General features: G+C 40.3%; 1 protein-coding gene across 4 annotated transcripts in view; it reads right to left on the bottom strand.

The window, feature by feature from the left end:
* Nucleotides 1-12,734, bottom strand: part of LOC115287128 (zinc finger protein 14-like) — a 119,907-nt gene that overhangs the window by 4,174 nt on the left and 102,999 nt on the right. The window lies entirely within an intron of this gene.

Consider the following 12,734-nt stretch of genomic DNA (forward strand, 5'->3'; position numbering starts at 1 on the left):
GATAGGAGGATAGAAACCCAAATCGAGAGTTTGTTTTTTATCTTCCACGTTTATTGTGTCATACTCAGGTTATGAGGCGCCAACAGTGATCTGCTCTTTATGGTGAAAATACTCTTTGGAACATAATTTTCCACTGTTTCAGTGTGCATGTGTTAAGATAGTGACTTTTATTTTATATTTTTACCTGTATTTATTTTTGCGTGTGAAAGTGCTTTCATGAACAGGGGACAGGTAGAGAGAGAAGAGGGGAGAGAGATTCCCAAGCAGGCTCTAGGGTGCAGAGCCGGAATTGAGGCTCAATCTCATGATGAGGACATTGTGACCTGAGCTGACATCAAGAGTTGGAAGCATAACTGACTTGGGCCAGCCAGGTGCCCCTATTTTTAATTTTTGTATAGACAGTCAAAATTCTGTTTAGCTAGTTTGTATAATAAATTTCCTTTATGTGACTTAAAAATATATAAATATTGATTTAAATTCAACTTTCTTTTTTATTTTTTTACTTTTTGTAAAATTTATTTTTGAGAGACAGTGCGAGCAGGGGAGGGTCAGAGAGAGAGGGAGATACAGAATCGAAGCAGGCTCCAAGCTCTGAGCTAGCTGTCAGCACAGAGCCCCACATGGGGTATGAATCCACAAACTCTGCCTGAGATCATGTACTGAGCCGAAGCCGGACATTCAACTGAGCCACCCAGGCGCCTCAAATTCAAGTTTCTTAACATACAGTGTCGGAGTAGAATCTAGTGATTAATCCCTTACATGTAACATGCACAATTCAACCCAACAAGTGTCCTTTTTTATAAATGTTTTTTTTTTTATTTATTTTTGAGAGAGAGAGAGATGGCATGAGCAGGGGAGGGGCAGAGAGAGAGAGAGGGAGACACAGAATCTTAAGACAGGCTCCAGTCTCTCAGCTAGCTGTCAGCACAGATCCCGACGCGGAGCTCTAACCCGAGAACCGTGAGATCATGACCTCAGCCGAAGTCCGATGCTCAACTGACTGAGCCCCCCAGGTGCGCAACAAGTGTCCTCCTTAATGCCTGTCACCCAGTTAGCCCTTCCTCCCAATCCTCTCCCTTCCAGCTACCTTCAGTTCTCTGAATTTAGGAATCTCTTATGGTTTGCCTCCCTCTCTGTTTTTATCTTATTTTTCCTTCCCTTCTTCTATGTTCATGTTTTGTTTCTTAAATTCCACATATGAGTGAAATCATATGATATTTGTCTTTTTCTGACTGACCTATTTCTCTTAGCATAATACATTTTAGCTCCATCCACATTGTTGCAAATGACAAGATTTCTTTCTCTTTGATTGCTGAACAGTATTCCATTGTATATATTTACCACATCTTTATCCATTCATTAGTTGATGGACATTTGGACTCTTTTCATACTTTGGCCATCGTTGATAGCATTGCTATAAACATTGGGGTGCGTGTGCCCCTTCAAATCAGCATTTTTATATCCTTTGGATAAATACTGGGTAGTGCAATTGCTGGGTCATAAGGTAGTTCTTTTAATTTTTTGAGGATCCTGCATACAGTTCTCCAGAGTGGCTGCACCAGTTTGCATTCCTACCAAATGTGCAAGTGTTCGCCTTTCTCTGCATCCTCGCCAACTTCTGGGGTTCCTGAATTGTTAATTTTAGCCATTGTGATAGGTGTGAGGTGGTATCTCATTGTGGTTTTGAATCGTATTTTCCTGATGATGAGTGCTGTTGAGTTCTATTTATGTGTCTATTGGCCAGCTGTATATCTCCTTTGGTGAAATGACTGTTCATGTCTCCTGGCTATTCTTAACTGGTTTATTTGTTTTGGGGGGGTTGAGTTTGATAGGTTCTTTATAGATTTTGGATACTAGTCCTTTATCAGATATGTCATTTCTAAATGTCTTCTCCCATTCCATTGGTTCCCTTCTCGTTTTGCGGATTGTCTCCTTTGCTGGACAGAAGTTTTGATCTTGATGAGGCCCCATAGTTCATTTTCACTTTTGTTTCCCTTGCCTCCAGAGATGTGTCTAATAATGAAATTGCTGTGGCTGAGGTCAGAGAGGTTGCTGCCTATTTTCTTCACTAGAATTTTAATGCTTTCCTGTCTTATATTTAGGTCTTTCTTCCATTTTGAATTTATTTTTGTGTATGGTGTAAGAAAGTGGTCCAGTTTCATTCTTTGCCATGTTGCTGTCCAATCTTCCCAACACCAATTACCTAAGAAATTGTCTTTTTTTATTGCGTATTCTTTCCTGCTTTGTTGAAGGTGGTTGACCAGGTAGTTGTGAGTCCATTTCTGCGTTTTCTGTTCTGTTCCATTGATCCATGTTCTGTTTTTGTACCATTTCCATACAGTCTTGATGACTACAGCTTTGTAACACAGCTTGAAGTCCAGAATTGTGATACCTCCAGCATTGGTTTTCTTTTTCAACATTACTTTGACTATTTGGAGTCTTTCCTTGTTTTGTACAAATTTTGAGATTGTTCTAGCTCTGTGAAGAATGCTGGTGTGATTTTGATCAGGACTGCAGTGGATGTGTAGATTGCTTTGGGTAGTATTGACATTTTAATATTTGTTCTTCCAATCCATGAGCATGAAATGTTTTTCCATTTCTTTGTACCTTCTTCAATTTCATTTGTAAGTATTTTATAGTGTTCAGCCTACAGATCTTTTACCTCTTTGGTTAGGTTTATTCCTAGGTATCTTATTGTTTTGGGTGCATTTGTAAATGGGACTGATTTCTCTTTCAGCTGCTTCGTTTTTGATATATAGAACTGATTTCTGTATGTTGATTTTATAAACTGCAACTTTGCTGAATTCACGTATTAGTTCTAGCAGTTTTTTGGTGAAGTCTTTCATGTTTTCCATGTAGACCATCATGTGTTCTGTGAAGAGTTAAATTTTAATTTTTTCGTTTCCAATTTTTATAACTTTTATTTCTTTTTGTTTTCTGATCGCTGGGGCTAGGACTATGTTCAACAACAGTGGTGAAAGTGGACATCCCTGTTGCATACCTAATCTTAGGTAGAAAGCTTTCGGTTTTTTCCCCATGGTGGATGATATTAGCTGTGTTCCTTTCATATATGGCCTTTATGACATTGAGGCATGTTCTTTTAATCCCTACTTTCTTGAGGGATTTTGTCAACAAAGGATGTTGTATTTTGTCAAATGCTTTCTCTGCATCTGAGGGCATTCTGTAGTTCTTATGCTTTTTTCTTAATGTGGTGTATCATGATTGATTGTGAGTGTTGAGCCAGCCCTGGAGCCTAGGAATAAATCCCACTTGATAATGGTATATAGTTGTTTTAATGTACTGTTAAATTTAAATCGCAAGTATCTTGTTGAGTATTTTTGCACCCAGTTCCAATAGGGATATTGGCCTGTAATTCTCCTTTTTAGCGAAGTCTTTGTCTGGTTTTGGAATCAAGGTAATGCTGGCTTCATAGAATGAGTTTAGAAGCTTTCCTACCATTTCTATTTTTGGAACAGTTTGAGCTGAATAGGTATTAGCTCTGTTTTAAATGTCTGGTAGAATGCCCCTGGAGCCATTGGCCCAGGACTCTTGTTTTTTGGGAGATTTTTAATAACTGATTGAATGTGTTTGCTGGTTATGGGCCTGTTCAAATTTTCGGTTTCTTCCTGTTTCAGTTTTAGTGGTGTGTGGGTGACTAGGAATTAGTCCACTTCTACCAGATTGTTCAGTCTGTGGGCATATAATTTTTCATAATATTCTCTTATAATTGTGTGTATTTCTGTGGTGTTGGTTTTGATCTCCCCTCTTTCATTTCTGATTTTAACTATTTGGGTTCTCTTTCTTAATCAATCAGTCAATCAATCTCTCTCTCTCTCTCTCTCTCTCTTGATAAGTCCAGTTAGGAGTTTATCAATTTTGTTTATCCTTCCAAAGAAACAGCATTTAGTTTCATTGATCTGTTCCATTGGTTTTTGTTTGTTTCTATCGTTTATTTCTGCTCTAATCTTTATTATTTCCCTTCTACTGGCTTTTGGCTTTATTTGTTGCTCCTTTTCTAGTTGCTTTAGGTGAAAGGTTAGTTTATGTATTTGCGACCTTTCTTGCTTCTTGAGATAGGCCTTAATTGCAGTGTACTTTCCTCATAGGACTCCCTTTAGTGCTTCCAAAGGGTTTGGACTGTCTTACTTTTGTTTCCCTTTCCTTCCGTGTAATTTTTTAAGTGTATTCTTTAATTTTGTTGTTACCCCATTCTTTACTAGGGTGTTCTTTAACCACCATGGATTTGAGAGCTTTTCAATTTTTTTCTTGTGGTTGATTTCAAGTTTCATAGTGCTGTGATCTGAAAATATACACAGCACGATCTCGATCTTTTGTACCTGTTGAGGATTGCTTTGTAACCCAGTATGTAATCTATTCTAGAGAATGTTCCATGTGCACTTGAGAAGAATGTATATTCTGTTGCTTTAGGATGAAATGTTTTGATGGGGTGCCTGGGTGGCTCAATTGGTTAAGCATCTGACTTTGGCTCAGGTCATAATCTCACGGTTAATGAATTGGAGGCCTGTGTCGTGTCTGTGCTGACAACTCAGAGCCTGGAGCCTGCTTCAAATTCTGTGTCTCTGCCTCGTTCTGCCCCTCCCTGGCTCATGCTTTCTCTCTCTTTCTTTCTCAAAAATAAATAAAACCATTAAAAATTTTTTTAAAGGATGAGATATTTTGAATATATCTGTTAAGTCTATTGGGTCTAGTGTGGCATTAAATTGTTTTTATTTGTTTTTTAGAGAGAGAGACTGGGGGAGGGGCAGACAGAGAGAAAAACATAGAATCCAAAGCAAGTTTGAGGCTCTGAGCTTTCAGCACAGAGCCCGATGTGGGGATCAAGCCCACGAACCATGAGATCATGACCTCAGCCAAAGTCAGGCGCTCCTAGTGTGGCATTTTAGTCACTGTTTCCTTGTTGATTTTCTGCTTATATGATCTGTCCATTGCTGAAAATAGGGTATTGATATCTCCTACTTTTATGCTATTGTTATCAATCATTTTCTTTATGTTTGTTATTGTTTTGTTTATTTGGGTGCTCTCATGTTGGGGGTCATAAATATTTACAATGGTTAAATCTTGATAGATAGACCCTTAATTGTAATATAATGACTTTCTTCATATCTTGTTGAAGTCTTTGTTCAAAAAATCTAGTTCATCCAACTTTGGCTTAGGTCATGATGTAATGGTTCTTAAGTTTGAGTGCCATGTTGGGCTCTGCGGACAGCTCAGAGCCTTGAGTGCTTTGGAGTCTGTGTCTCTTGCTCTTCTCTCTGCCCCTCCCCTGCTCACACTCTGTCTCTCTCTCTCAGAAATAAAATAAGCATTAAAAAATTGTTTTAAAAAATCTAGTTTGTCTATGTATGGCTACTCTGGCTTTCTTTTTAAGTCCAGTTGCATGATATATGTTTCTCCATCCCCTCACTTTTAATCTACAGGTGTTAAGATGAGTCTGTTGCAGGCAGCATAGAGATGGATCTTGTTTTTTTAACCCATTCTGATACCTTCTGATTGGAACATTTAGTTCCTTACATTCAGATTGATTCTTGAAAGCGATGAATCTACTGTCATTGTTTTGCCTATAGAGTTGGTGTTTCTGGTGATGTTCTCTAGTCCTTTGTGGTCTCTGTTGCTTTGGTCTCTGCCCCCGCCCCCATTCAAAGAGCCCCCCCTTAATATTTCTTGCAGGGCTTGTTTAGCTGTTACAAACTCCTTTTATTTATTTATTTATTTATTTATTTATTATTCATTCATTCTTTCATTCATTCATGTTAGTATGGGAAAGTCTTTATCTTTACTATTCTGAATGACACCCTTGCTGGATAAAGAATTTTGGGTTGCATACTTTTCCCATTCAGCACATTGAATATTTCCTGCCACTCCCTTCTGGCCTGCCAAGTTTCAGTGGGTAGGTCTGCTATAAACCTGATCTGTCTTCCCCTGCAGATTAAGGCCTCTTTGTCCCTAGCTGATTTCAAAATTCTCTTTATCTTTGTATTTTGCAAGTTTCACTATATGTCATGGTGTTGACCTGTTTTTGCGGATTTTGAGGGGAGTTCTCAGCCTCGTGGGCCTGAATGCCTGTTTCCTTCCCCAGATTAGGGAAGTTCTAAGCTATAATTTGTTCAAATGAACCCTCTTCTCCCTTTTCCCATTCTTCTTTTGGGAGTTCTACGCTACCAACCTCTCTTCTGCTTCATCCAGCCTCACCGTCAGTATATCTAGTTTATTTTGCATCTCAGCTATTGCATTTTAAAAATGCATCCTATTTCTTAGGTCTTTGATCTCTGCAGCAAGGGTTTCTCTGGTGTCTTCTATGCTTTTTTAAACCTACTAATCTTCAACTCTCAGGTATCCTAACAACATTTGCTCTCAGTGATTCATGGTGTTTCCTGAGTCCTTTTGCATGTCCAGAGAGATTCCATCTCACTATGAACCACTGACATCAGACTTTTGAAGTATTTCAATTTGAAGGCGAATCAGTGGAAGGACTTCAGGATATATCTCTGAATAAGTATTAAAGAAACGACACAGATAATTGTTTATTAATATGCAGGAATTGCTGGAGAATCCTAGAAAATAAGATAGATAATGGAAAATCTGATCTGCTTGACTTTATAATGCACTCCAATGTTAGTAAAGTGAGTCACTGTGGATCTGGCCTCAAAATAGTAATTATTTGGAATAAATTGGGATAATGTAGAAACTGATCATGGAAATTAAGGTTCGATTTAATCCACACGATAGGATGGGTTTTATTCCACAATTGCTTTTTTAAAAATGTAGTCAACTTAAATGCCTTAGAGTAGGTGTTTAAAAAAAAATAGCTCACAACACCTACATTCCAGAGAGACCTTGACACGAATGGATTTGCAAAGAATCTGAGTCGTTGCCTCTGAGTACAAGGACTTGTCTGAAGATGTGTGCGTGCTTCTATGGTTTGGGCAAGTTGGTTTGCACGCTGGCTTCAAGTACGGTGCGTTCAGGTTTTGGTAGATTTTGGCAGGATTGCCCCTGCCTAGACTTGCAGCGACATCCTGAACCACCACAGTCCGGGCTTTATAAACAGGCCTCAGTATTGCTTTATTTATTCTTGTGTATATAAGGAGAAATGGGGGCTTTATTTATATTTCACTGATTAAATGTGTCTAATACTGTTGTATTTCATAGACATGTCTATTTCAATTAGTTTTCCTCGGCTCATTTCTCATGTAATTTTACGTATTTTATATTCTGTAGTTTTATGCACACACAGTCATTTACACAAACGTGTGCACTTTGATCTATTTTAGTTATAATTCTTATACATTAAAATGTAAATCTTCATGCTATCACTACTTTTATTATATCTTCCCCTCTCCTATTTTGTTATTACAAAATATTCTGTTGATTTTAGTCTGAATATTGTATCATTTAATCTACTTATGTTTTGTTTTGCTTTGTTTTGTTTTGAGAGAGACAGAGTCAGTGTGAGCAGGGGAGGGTCAGAGAGAGAGGGAGACCCAGAATCTGAAGCAGCCTCCAGGCTCTGAGCTAGCTGTCAGCACAGAGCCAGACATGGGGCTCGAACCCATGAACTGTGAGATCATGACCTGAGCCAGGCGCTTAATCGACTGAGCCACCCAGGCGCCCCATCGTGTTATATTTTCTTGATGAACTATTTCTGTGTTGACACATAATAGTCTCTTCCCTTGTTACAGCTTTTGAGTTAAAAATCTGTTTTGTCTGATAGAAGTATAGCCACCTCTGCTCTCTTCTGATTTCTGTGGACATGGAGTATGTTTTCCTGTTTCTTGAGTCTGTGTCTCTAAAAGCTGAAGGAATCTTTTGTAGATAGCATATATTTGGATATTGGGGTTTTTTAAGTGTTTATTTTGAGAGAGTGTGTGTGAGCACGCATCGGGGAAGAGCAGAGAGAGAACCCCAACAGGTTCCATGCTGTCAGCATAGAGTCCAGTGTGGGGCTCCATCCCATGAAATCATGACCTGAGCCCAAACCAAGAGCGAGATGTTTAACTGACTGGGCCACTCGGGCGCCCCTGGATATTGTTTTTAATCCAGTCAGCCAGTATATGCCTTCTTATTGTAGAATTTAATCCACTCACATTTTAAACAATTATTACAGGCAAGGTCTTACTAATGCCATCCTATTCTTTTCTGGATGTTCTGCACTCCTCTTGTTCCTTTCTGTCTTTGTGTATTGATTTTCTGTGGCGATATGCTTTCATTCCTGCCTTTTCACCTTATGTATTTATTGTTGCGTTTTGGTTACTGTAAGACTTACATAAGACATCATTTAGAGATAACAGTCTGACATAAGTGGATAAGCAACTTTACTTTCCCTCTCGTGTTCTGTTTTCAGTATCACAATTTCTTTCTTTTCAAATTGTGTCCTTAAAAAGTTAAGGTAGCTATAGTTACTTTCAGTACTTTGGTCCTTTAACCTGTATGCTGGAAGTAAGTGGTTAGTGAGTCACTGAATAACGGTATTGCAGTATTCTGCATTTGACAACTTAACTACATTATGTGCTTTTTTTGGTTTGTTTTTTGTTACTAGTGTCCTTTCATTTCAACTCCCTTCAGCATTTCTTGTAAGGAAGTTCATGGGTGATGCATTACGTCGGCTTTTGTTTATCTGGGAAGGTCTTCCTCTCTCCTTCATTTGGAGAGCTTTGCTAGGTTTGGCAGAGTTCCCCCCCGCCCCCCGCCCCCAGGACTTGGAGTATGTTCATCTACCCCCTCCTCGCCTGCAAGGTTTCTGCTGAGAAACTGTCACAGTCTTCCTGGGGGAGGGGCCGCCCTAGTCAGTGGTAAACTTTTTCTCTCTTGCTGCTTTCAGTATTTTCTCTTTGCCTTTAATGTTTGACAGTTTTACTACAAGAGGTCTTGGAGATTTCTTTGGTTAGAATGTTTCGTTTTGTTTTGTTTTGTTTTAGGGATTTATGAGCTTCACAAACTTGGATGTCCTACCTTCTCCCTAGATTTGGGAAATTCTGTCATTATTTTTTAAAATAAGCTGTGTGCCGCTTTCTCCAACTCTTAGCGTGGGACTTACATAGTCTTAATGGTGCCTCTGGTTAATATATTCATTCTTTATGCTTTGTCACTATTGTTGTTTGGTCTCCTCTCATTGGATGATTTCAGATGACCTCTCTTCCTCTCACAGGTCCTTTCTTTTGCTTGATCTCATATTGATGTACCCCACTGCGTATTTTATTTCATTTATTGTATTATTCTGCTCCAGCGTTTGTTCGGTTCTTAACATTTTCGTCGCTTTGTTAACTTCCCAATGTGCTCATTTACTGATTTCCTCATTCTGTTGAATTCTTCTGTGTTTTCTTGTAGCTCACTAAGAGTCCATAAATCACGTGTTTTGAAGTCTTTAATGGGCAACTTGCACGTTTCCATTTCTTTGTGGTCCGTTGCTGGAGAACTATTGTGTAACTGGGGCTTTCGTGTTTCCTTCATTTTTTATGTTCTTTTAAATCTTGTATTTGCTGTGTCCGTTCTCCTACCTTTTCTATGTGTCGCCCTGTACTGCATTTCTTGTCCCCTGTTGGGTGGTGTGGAACTCCTGATTGTATGCCTTCTCTTGACATTGCAAAGCCGGGCCACATGCAGAGAGCCTCTCTTTCGCTTTCCCTAGTACGATGCAAAATCTCCTGTTTGGTGTTGACTCACAGTCCTATGGAGTTGGGCCAGTAGGAGAAAACATGGGTCAGGATGGTCTCTCTTGGCCCTGAGATGTGTCATCTTGGGGGAGGGTGATACAGTTACAGGGAAACTTTGACGCTTGTCCTTTTTCATGCATCCAGTCGTCCTTTTCCTTGCTCCAACAGCATGCTGGAGCTCCTCTGCTGGACTCCCAGGTTTCCACACAGGCCCTCTCATCCATGGGTCATTGATCAGTGTTCTTTGAGAGGAAGACAACAGAAAAATTACTCTGGCATGTTGATGACGCCTGTTTTCTCAGAAAGTAGTATTTCATAACAAAATAGGGAGTCCTTTACAGAAAGGCCAAAAAGAAGGCATGAAGGAAGTTTTTATGTTTGACTGCATAAAATTATAAGTAAAAAATCCAGGAAACCCTGAAAAGTCTGCTACAGAAATGGCTTTACGCAATCTATTAATCATGTTGAACTTACTGTTTATTAAGTTAGAAGACCATATAAGGAGAGGAAGGATGGTGCTGAATATTAGAGTAAGTGTTTAAACAATGTTTTACTGATTTATATAAAAAATTGAATATCCTTATACCCTGTATGTTGAAATGATTCCAAATTATTTAACAAGGACTGGAGAATATTTCCAGTATATAATACTGAAAAACACCAAGGCCTCATATGTGACAATAAATTTTGAGGGGAAAGTAACTTAGAAAAAAATTTAAAATGTAATGATTATGACATCTGCCCTTCCTTCGTCCCCGTGCTGCTGTTGTTTAAGGCCTACTTCTATTCTGTCCTCTTCATCTCTGATCTTCCCATTTCTATCTATATCCATTCATCCCCCTGACTGTTGTCCAGACCACTTATTTTGCTCGCATGTCTTTCTGAGTTCATTGGACCCACTCCCTCCCATCCTTTATTTTACTCTTTCTCACTCTACCTCACTTTCTGTGGCTCATTCTGCCTCCCTTGTTTTCCCTCTTTGATTTGTCCTCTCCTCCTTATCCTCACATGCAACTCGTACGTCTGTACGGATATACTAAAAATGCCCACCTCCTAGGAAAAGTTCACTTTCCAGTGACACACTGGGAATGTAAACGCCGTGCCACCAGAGCAAGGAAGGTAAAATTTGGGGCAGAAGGACATGGAATGTCAGGAGTGGTTGGCGACCTCCCCCATCCAAGGCCCTGGGACCTCCCTAAGGCAGACTGAAGGGAAAGCCTGAGCAGCAGCAGGGCACAGCTCCTGGAAAAGGGGTCTCAGGAGAGGACTGGGGTCTACAGAATCCTGGGACCAGGGATGGCATGGGATCTGGGCGATGGTCTTAAGGGCCAACATGTTTGATGGTGGTGAAGGGCAATAATCCACTCCCCTTAACTGTGACTTGACACTGTGTTGTGACAGAAGTCAGTGAAGAGCCAAAAGGCAGAAAGTCCAGACAGGGATAGCTCCCCATGAATTCTTAACCAGAAACAAAATGAGTCGGGCCTGGCAGCAGAATGACCAGTGTCCTCAGCCTCTCGGGGTTATGGGGTCTCTCTGATGATGGTATGGGCAGGTGCATGGACTGTGATGTCGGCAGAGATCCCTGCAACCAGACAGGGAGAATGGGTGAGTAGGGAGCCAATGGATGCAAGATTTGAATCTCAAAGACAGGAGCACCTGGTCCACTAGAGTGGCACCTTTGTTCCAGGAAATCTGCTTCTAGCTCAACAGGGTACTATAGGGCAGGTGGTACTGGTCAGAGAGGGGTGTAGCCAAAGAGCCCTCCTCACCCGGGAAGGGGCGGGGACTGCGAGGCTAGGGTCAGGTGGTGCGGGGCCTTGAGAAACAAATGGCCAATGTGAGCAGTCTGTGCCTCATCTCCCCTCCTCTCAGGTGTTTCTGCACCTGCACCTTTCTCCAACACGTATCACCTCACATTTTCACCTTAGAATTATTGCCTCAAAGTGGCCTTGGTCCTTTCCCCTGGTGGAGAGTTTAGGTTCTCTGATCCCCCGACCTATAGGCTTTCCACCACATATCTCCATAATTCAGTCCTGAATGAATTGTGTCCAAACTCAAGAACTCCCACTCACAGTTCCCATCACTGGTGCCTACAGGTTTCCCCATCTTTGAACCATTCAGACCCTGGATTCTAGTTTTCCATTGGTCAGGATCTGGCCTTCCCTTTGCTACGGCCCCGGGAAGTTTCACAGGCCTGATGCCACGATACTAGTTTCACTTTGTTTAAGCAAAATCTTGAGGCTTCTGCCTTTTCCCTCTTTGCATCTGAGAGAGCACCTCTATTGGAACCATCGGAGGAAATCTGGCCAGGGTTCTCGTTCTTGCTGCAGATGCTCACACCAGCACAGTCTAATCTGGAAATATGGCCTCAACCTGTGCCACCAGTGTTTCCATCAATACACAAAGGATAGGAAACATAGGAAAAGAAAGTGAGCGTTTTATCTTCTCAGTTTACAGTATTTCATAAGGTGTCTTCAGTAAGTCTAGAAGAATGACCTGACAGGCATGAATGTTTGAATAAAATCAAATCTGCAACCTAACCGGAGTGTAATTTTTTAAGTTTATTTTGAAAGAGAGAGAATCCAACCAGTCTCTGTTCAGTCAGCACAAAGCCCGATGTGGGCCTCGAACTCACTAACTGAGATCATGACCGGAGCTGAAACTGAGTTGCATGCCTAACCAGGTGAGCCACCCAGGTGCCCCTTTTTAATGTGTACTTCAATTCCTGAATGGAAGAAGTGATGTAAGAGAATAATAAATTTCTCTGGGTAAAAGAATATCAACTTCAGTCTCTCCTTTTTTTTTTCTTAAGTCCATGTGTAAAATTTAAAAACAAAAACAAAACAAATAACCCCCCAGATCATTGCAAAGCAGTGGGAAAGGTTATGGGGAAAAAAAAAAAAGACACAATGAACAAATCCACATTTGTTCATTAGACTTGTATCTTTAAACTGGAGTTAGGAAAATTTATAATAGTACACTAAATAGAATAAGTTTTAAGAAATATGAAAAGATGTAGAAATTTAGTCGTCCTGGGTTTCAGAAACTATGTCCTGTTGG

Source organism: Suricata suricatta, chromosome 1 (assembly GCF_006229205.1).
Source record: "Suricata suricatta isolate VVHF042 chromosome 1, meerkat_22Aug2017_6uvM2_HiC, whole genome shotgun sequence".
Lineage (NCBI taxonomy): Eukaryota > Metazoa > Chordata > Mammalia > Carnivora > Herpestidae > Suricata > Suricata suricatta.